The following is a 7,299-nucleotide window of genomic DNA, read 5'->3' as shown; positions in this document are numbered from 1 at the left end:
GACTGCATGCTGCACTCGCCACCACTGACAGCTAGCGAAAGGTAACCCACCTCCGCTTGTTTCCGATAACTAATCTGATCTAATCTGGTGACTTTGAAGGTTTCAGAGGTACTGTAAAGTAACATGGGATTGAAATGCTGCTAATTTTAAGACAATGGCCGGGGTTAGCAAACAGGGTCAATGTTACAACAGACGTAGGTTCCAATACCTTATCACTAACTCTGCCATCTGGTGTCATATTTGTAATGAGTGAAAATAGTGGCATTACTGGGACAGGGTTTAATACCATCAACAAAAAAGGTGCAAGGAAAACTTCAATTTATCAAGTTATGTCAATTGAACTACCGCTTTCCAATATGTGACTGACATGTAAATGTGTACGCCTAGTCTGCTAGTCCCGTGACATAACAATCACTGATAATACCATGTACCGAGCTGTGAAGAATACCAATAAGGTGGCTAGTAGCATTGTAGCAAGGTTAAGCATGGAGCTTTGACTGCCCCAGCAGTTTGAAGGGCTAGGGGGGAGTTGCTCTTTAACAGTCCAACACTAAATGTCCCTGCGCTGCATTTTTATCCATTAGCACGTCAACCGTGTATGCTCTCAATTTGGGAAGTGTAATGGGAGGCAGATGAGTGTCTGCCATGGCTCCCCTTGCAGTGAAGAGACCCCGGTAGGAGGAGAAATTTGTCCAAGTAAAATCACCCCGACAGGGGGGAAGCTCTTAGGTCAGAAACCCCAAAGTTGAGGCAAGCAGAGCCTGATGGGTTTGTGATGAAAACAGTGTGATATATCATCGCCCCAGTGCCCCTGTACATTAGGGAACCAGACACGCTGGGAGCTCCCTGCTAGCTTTCACTTGATCACGGTTAAGCTGAGCCACGCGGGGTGCGCATGGCATCATTTGTTATATAGAGGGAAGAATGTTGTGAAATGATCTGTCTTTCAAAATGGTGTGTTTTTCATGTACGTACATCGGCCTATATACAGCGACTGATCACAATGTCAAGGAGAGACATTTTTAAAGTCTAAGAGCTTTCTGTACGGTGTACTTGTTGCTAATGCTACATCTGAGATAACAACTCTTTGCTGACAGAAATTGTCTTTCATAGATCATTACCACATTACTGTCCTCCAATATTACTGCGTGTGTATACTTTGGCCATGACTACAGTCTATTGTGAGTTTGGTAATTATTCTGTGGTTGAAGAAATGTTCACAAATTGTATCTTATAGCTTCCCAATCTGACCTCCCACTGGCCCTAGAAGTAGTCAATGAAGCTAGCTAGTTCCCAGTACTCAGGAAGTCTGGGACGTATTACCATGGGAGCTACTGAGTCTCCCTGAGAAGAATGCCATCGGTTTAAAACAAATGTTATTGTTTTTCACAGGAAACCTTTGTGATTACTGTTTTCTCTCACACATACACTCACGCTGAGCACTGCTCTGTATTTGTGCATGTGGTTCTCATTCAGTCCCCTGGTGAGGGGGAACCAGCACTTTAGCGTTTTCATCTTTATTAAGTCACACCTAGGACAGGTTCAACAAAACACGACACTGTTTGCATAAAGTATTTGACAATCCCGAGAAGGCAATCTGTCTGTTCACTTCAAACAATAGATTGGGTTTCCTTAACATGGCAGTGGTTCAAAAGGGGGAAAAGACAGGAGGAATACGTTGAGTGGTCCTTGGGTGCCGTCAACGTCTGTGTAATCGCGGATTGACAGCAAAAGTGAGGACTCTTGTATTGTGTGGTGAAAATATGGAGTTATTTTTGTCTCTTTATGATTCAGAGCTGTGCTCTGTATTGTAAAGGTGGGCTGTTGAGAATGCACTTCTCTCTGTGTGTGCGTGTGTGTGTGTGTGTGTGTGTGTGTGTGTGTGTGTGTGTGTGTGTGTGTGTGTGTGTGTGTGTGTGTGTGTGTGTGTGTGTGTGTGTGTGTGTGTGTGTGTGTGTGTGTGTGTGTGTGTGTGTGTGTGTGTGTGTGTGTGTGTGTGTGTGCCTGTCTGTGTGCGTGCGTGCCTGTCTGTGTACGTGTGCTTGTGTATGCGTGTGCCTGTGTGTCAGTGTGTTTGATTGTACAAATGATTTACAAAAATGTACGAGGCCTACTGAATGAATTACAACCACATCTCTTTATCTCTCTCTTTCCCTCTCTTTCCCTCTCTCATCCCCTCTCTGGGGATTAATGAAACACATACACAGAGAAAGAGGAGAAAAACAGAGTAAAAAACAAGACTAAAGGCATCTCGTAGGAAAGCTGAGAAACCGAGGTCCCAGTCACCCTGCATGCCAAAGCTTAGAAGTCAGACTGTTTGTTTGCCTCATGTGTCGACACAGTCTCCTCTGTTCTCCTGGTGAGGCTGCTTTCCTCAGCAGCTTTCCACCATACACTGTGTGTGTGTGTGTGTGTGTGTGTGTGTGTGTGTGTGTGTGTGTGTGTGTGTGTGTGTGTGTGTGTGTGTGTGTGTGTGTGTGTGTGTGTGTGTGTGTGTGTGTGTGTGTGTGTGTGTGTGTGTGTGTGTGTGTGTGTGTGTGTGTGTGTGTGTGCGTGTGTGTGGGGGGGGATCTCAAGACACCACAACCAATCAACCTCTTCCATCTAACAATATGCAAATGTTGTGAAAGAGCCAATTAGAGAATTGATCTGGTTTGAACGTGCTCATAATATTTTAATTCCAAAAACATGTTTTTCAGAGGCCTCCCTCCCAGTAATGCTTCTCATGTGAAGCTGTGGCTTTCTCAAGAGGGAATTTGAACGTGCTTGGTGGCAAATATTTTCTTATGTTTTCCTCAGGCTGGCACATAATTTCAAAGGGAAGCATGTCACATAATGGGACCTCATATCTCCTTCCAATTGAAAACACATTGAGGCTCTTGGCTTTAAAATGTCAAACCAACCAACAGGCATACTTTGTGCCAGACGGAAAAATATTGAGATTAGTATGAGATGAAGTGATGATAATGTGTACTAGACAATTAGGGAGAGGTGGAAGCCTTAATCGGTTGGAAGGATTTACTATATAGGGACTTAAGTGTTTGTGTATGGGTATGTGCATGTGTGTTTTCGCTTGGCCACCTGTATCATGTTTAGAGAACGCCATAAAGCACATGACTGTGCCCTATTCTGTGTCCTATTCTGTAACTTGTATTTCCACTTCCACTGTGTTAAGCCAAAGCACATGGTTAACAAGTCTTCCTGTTTTAATTGCTCCCACCACAAGGCTCAGACACACTACTTGAGCGATGACAACCAATGTCATTGGCAGGAACCCCCAACCTTAAAGCTAGGATGTGCCTGTACTGGTGAAAAAGCATTTTTTCCCCCCCTAAATGACGCCCTTGTCTCATTTTAATATTCAGTTCAATATTCGCCGCTCTGCAACATTTTGATTGAATTTCGAAAATTAATACATCTTCTGACATTTCATTCATGTTTCATCACATTGCTACAATCAGGAGTAATATGTCCTCTACCGCCCTTTGAAGCGGATGCTTTCGATTTTAACAGCTTTTAAATTAAATTAGGATTCTTATGAAGTCACATTTTCACTAGATGACATTTACCGGAGTCCTAAAAAGGCTAGTTGACAAGGTTTTCATTAAATACCAGGCAAGTCGTTTGCTGCTTGAAAGGGGGAGAAGTACTACTAAAATCATTGGAGTTTATTTCTGAAATGAAAATCATTGGAGTCTCTCTTATTGCTTTCCCTGCATGGCCTTTACCCAACGAACAAGACATTGCAATCCACATGGAAGTAGCCATCACCTCCACCTAAATGCCCAAGTCATCGCAATACGTTAAATTCAACGCGTTTTGCACTTGAATAATGTTACCTAACATTTGTGTGTCATTAGCTAAAGGACACACACTGTACAGCTTTATGAGAACTAAAATCAAACACGACACAATGATATTTAGTCAGCGGTTACATTATTAAGTGATCTGGTGAGGATACTTTGAGATCAAATATTCCATTAGTATGTACTAAACCTTGCTTTTATTGCCTTAATGTCTTAATTTCAGGTGTTTGTGAATGCAATTGTAAAGTGTAGAATTTGTATGTGAAGTGTACACTGAGTGTACAAAACATTAGGAACACCTTCCTAATATTGAGTTGCACCACCTTTTGCCCTCAGAACAACCTCAATTCGTCGGGGCACGGACTCTAGAAGGTGTCAAAAATGTTCCACAGGGATGCTGGCCCATGTTGACTCCAATGCTTCACCACATATGTGTCAAATTGGCTGGATGTCCTTTGGGTGGTGGACCATTCTTGATACACACAGGAAACTGTTGAGCGTGAAAAATCCAGCAGCGCTGCAGTTCATAGTGCTCATGGCACCTACTACTATACCCCATTCAAAGGCACTTAAATGTTTTGTCTTGCCAATTCACACTCTGAATGGCACACATACGTATTCCATGTCTCAATTGTCTTAAAGCTTAAAAATCCTCCTTTAACCGGTATCCTCCCCTTCATCTACACTGATCGAGGTGTATTTAACAATTGACATCAATAAGGGATCGTACCTTTCACCTGTAATCACCTGGTCAGTCACTCAGCGTATGTATGTGTATGTATGTAAATTGTATAAATCAAAGATTAGATCTGACCTATTAAAATGCCAGTGGAAGGTGGACATGCAGTAGGACAGCAGGACCATGGTGTCATCTCAGACAGCCCTGATAGTACAGTTCTGTGAGGAATGGTCCTGGTGAGCCTAGGGAAGACAGAGCTGGAAGCAGAGATGGGGCCTTATCTGGGCTTTAATTTCTCTCCCGAGGTGAGCTGTGAGAAGATCAGTGACACTAAACCCGGGAATTACCCTAGATATTGCCCCCCTGTGCTCTGCAAATGAAATCCGGCTGCCGGGTAGGAAGAACATCATGGTTAACACTCCGAAAATCAGTTTTTGTACTAGACCACAGCTGGCGCGATAGGGAGGGAGACGAAGGGAGGGAGGGAAAAAGAGAGAAGAGAAGGAGGGGAGGTGGGGACCGAAAAGGGCAGCGAGAATGGGAGAGAGTGAGAGCCTGTTGACGGACAGATGGGTCGGCCTCTTGCAGGTCCACACTCTAGAGGAGTTCTTGCAGGAATTGCTTGCGTTTTGAGTGTACCCTTCCTCTTGCGGAATGAGTTTGTATTGAAAAAGGCAGTGGTGAAACCAGAACCACGGCCCACCTGTCTAGGCGAGAGGCCGTGGCGTGTGTGTGTGTGCCTGTTACGAAACTCTCTATTCCTAACATGTTTGTATGCGTGTGTATATGTGTGCACAAGTGTGTATGTTGGCGCGCGCGCGTGCGTGCGTGCGTGCGTGCGTGCGTGCGTGCGTGCGTGTTGGGGGCACTGTGCTCATAACCTTCAGAATCCTGAACCCCACCAGCTGTCTGTCCCCTGTGCTGCCCTGTGCGTGTCTAACCAGTTCTCTCCTACATGCTACACACAGACACACAGTTTCACTTACAGACAATACACATACACACACTATCTCTACACACATACACACACACCCTGGGGACCTTTATTAATAGGTCCTGATCAAGAGTGAAACAAGCTGTACAATCTTTAGAAGCCCATCACTCCTCTTCTCCAGAAATAGTGGATGCACATCCAGTTAGCCAACAGAGAGGATTTAAAGCTTCTAAATAAAAAGACGGATGTTTAGCCATTGCCAAATCTTCTTCTACTCTGTTCCATGATGGAAAAGGTGTAAATCTCCAGTCAAGTCCAGAATAGCAGATAGTTAGTAAGGAGAGCTAAAGAGTGACGGGACGGTAACAGATTCCGCTTGAGGATGGAGCTTAACTTTGATCTAACTATATGTTGGCCCCTTGAGCAGCGAGAATAATTAGTTAATTAGTTAACATATAGGGTTGTGTATGATGAACTTGTAACATTTTGTTTGTAGTTCATTGGGACAGAAAATTAGGTGCTGTGGAAACATTTTGAAATGTAACGGGAAGTCTATGGTGACACATTTTGAGAAAGGATTCCTCAATTATGAGGCTCAAATGGAATGAATATGAAATATACATACTAAAGTCAACTTATTCTCAAAAATGCTTGTGCACATTATTTTAAGCTTAAAAAATTATTTTAAGCTTTGGTTATTGTGCATTCCATATACCAGAGTCAACTTCTATGATGAAAAGGTAGGACCCATTTGTAATATAAACACCTAGCTCCAAAATAAATGTTGTCTTTGTTATGTCATTTGGATTGCCATAATATTAAAACGATGTTGTCTTGTAATTACACCTGACTTAAAGTCAAGTAGTAAGCAACCTAAGGGTGGTTTGGAGATGCTTAGTTCCATGGTCAGTTGGACTTTCCCCAACTTGGGAGTGGAAATTCACAAGTGATATTTTCCAAGTGGTTTGGATGGGGCTTTACCTGGCTTTGGACGTTCACTTAAGCGTTCAGTGCCTTCTGCCTTTTGGCTGCCTGCACATGTCTTGAGGCCATGGCGTAAAGTATCAACCCTTTAGCTGACAAATACTGCAGCTACCACTTACTAGGCTTCTACATTTTACTCTACCCTTGCTTGAGCAGTCCTATGGTTTGCATTAATAAGGGAACTTGAGTACGATTCAACACAGTTGTCGGAACTTGAGCAAACCTCAGTTAAATTACGAAGTACCGTCTACAGCAATCGTTTTTAAGGGAGAGATTCCATTCATTCCAAGAATACTGGCCAATATCGTTTTACTGCATGTTAGTAATGATGACATGATCATTTTTGGGCTTTCATCAACTTCTCTGTCGGTGATGTCTGGTTTCTATCACTTTCACTGTCATGAATCATTACTTTGACCTGACTTCTACTTGTTGAACCCTATTTTAAATCAAGTCTAATTTAGGCACAGTAGACTTTGAAGACTGGCTCAGGGCTTAGTGTAGAAAATACCTTCTTTTGGCAGAGCCATTTCCAGGCCGTCCTCGTACGGAATATGATTCCTGGGTGCATAACTGCAGGCACCAGATTACGATGCCCAGGTGTCATTATTATTTCCATTGCAAGTTTCCTACTGTCCACTAGGGGCAACGCGAGTGCCTATTAATATCTAGTAGGCTCATGGCTTGCTAGGGCATTGTGAATGGCGTAAGAGGAAAGCCTTAAACAGCAAGCTACAGCTATGAGGACTGCAGGTTCAATCCCAGTGTTATGCACTCCTTTAAATGTTTTATTTTTACTGTTAACCCTATCCTAAACCTTAACCCTTAACCACCCAGAATGAATGTCAAAAGTTGAGTTTCTGTTGAACTTTTGCACAGTTCGACTGACAGCTAAC

Source organism: Salvelinus alpinus, chromosome 7 (genome assembly GCF_045679555.1).
Source record: "Salvelinus alpinus chromosome 7, SLU_Salpinus.1, whole genome shotgun sequence".
Taxonomy (NCBI): Eukaryota; Metazoa; Chordata; class Actinopteri; order Salmoniformes; family Salmonidae; genus Salvelinus; species Salvelinus alpinus.
Note: the sequence above shows the minus strand (reverse complement) of the source record.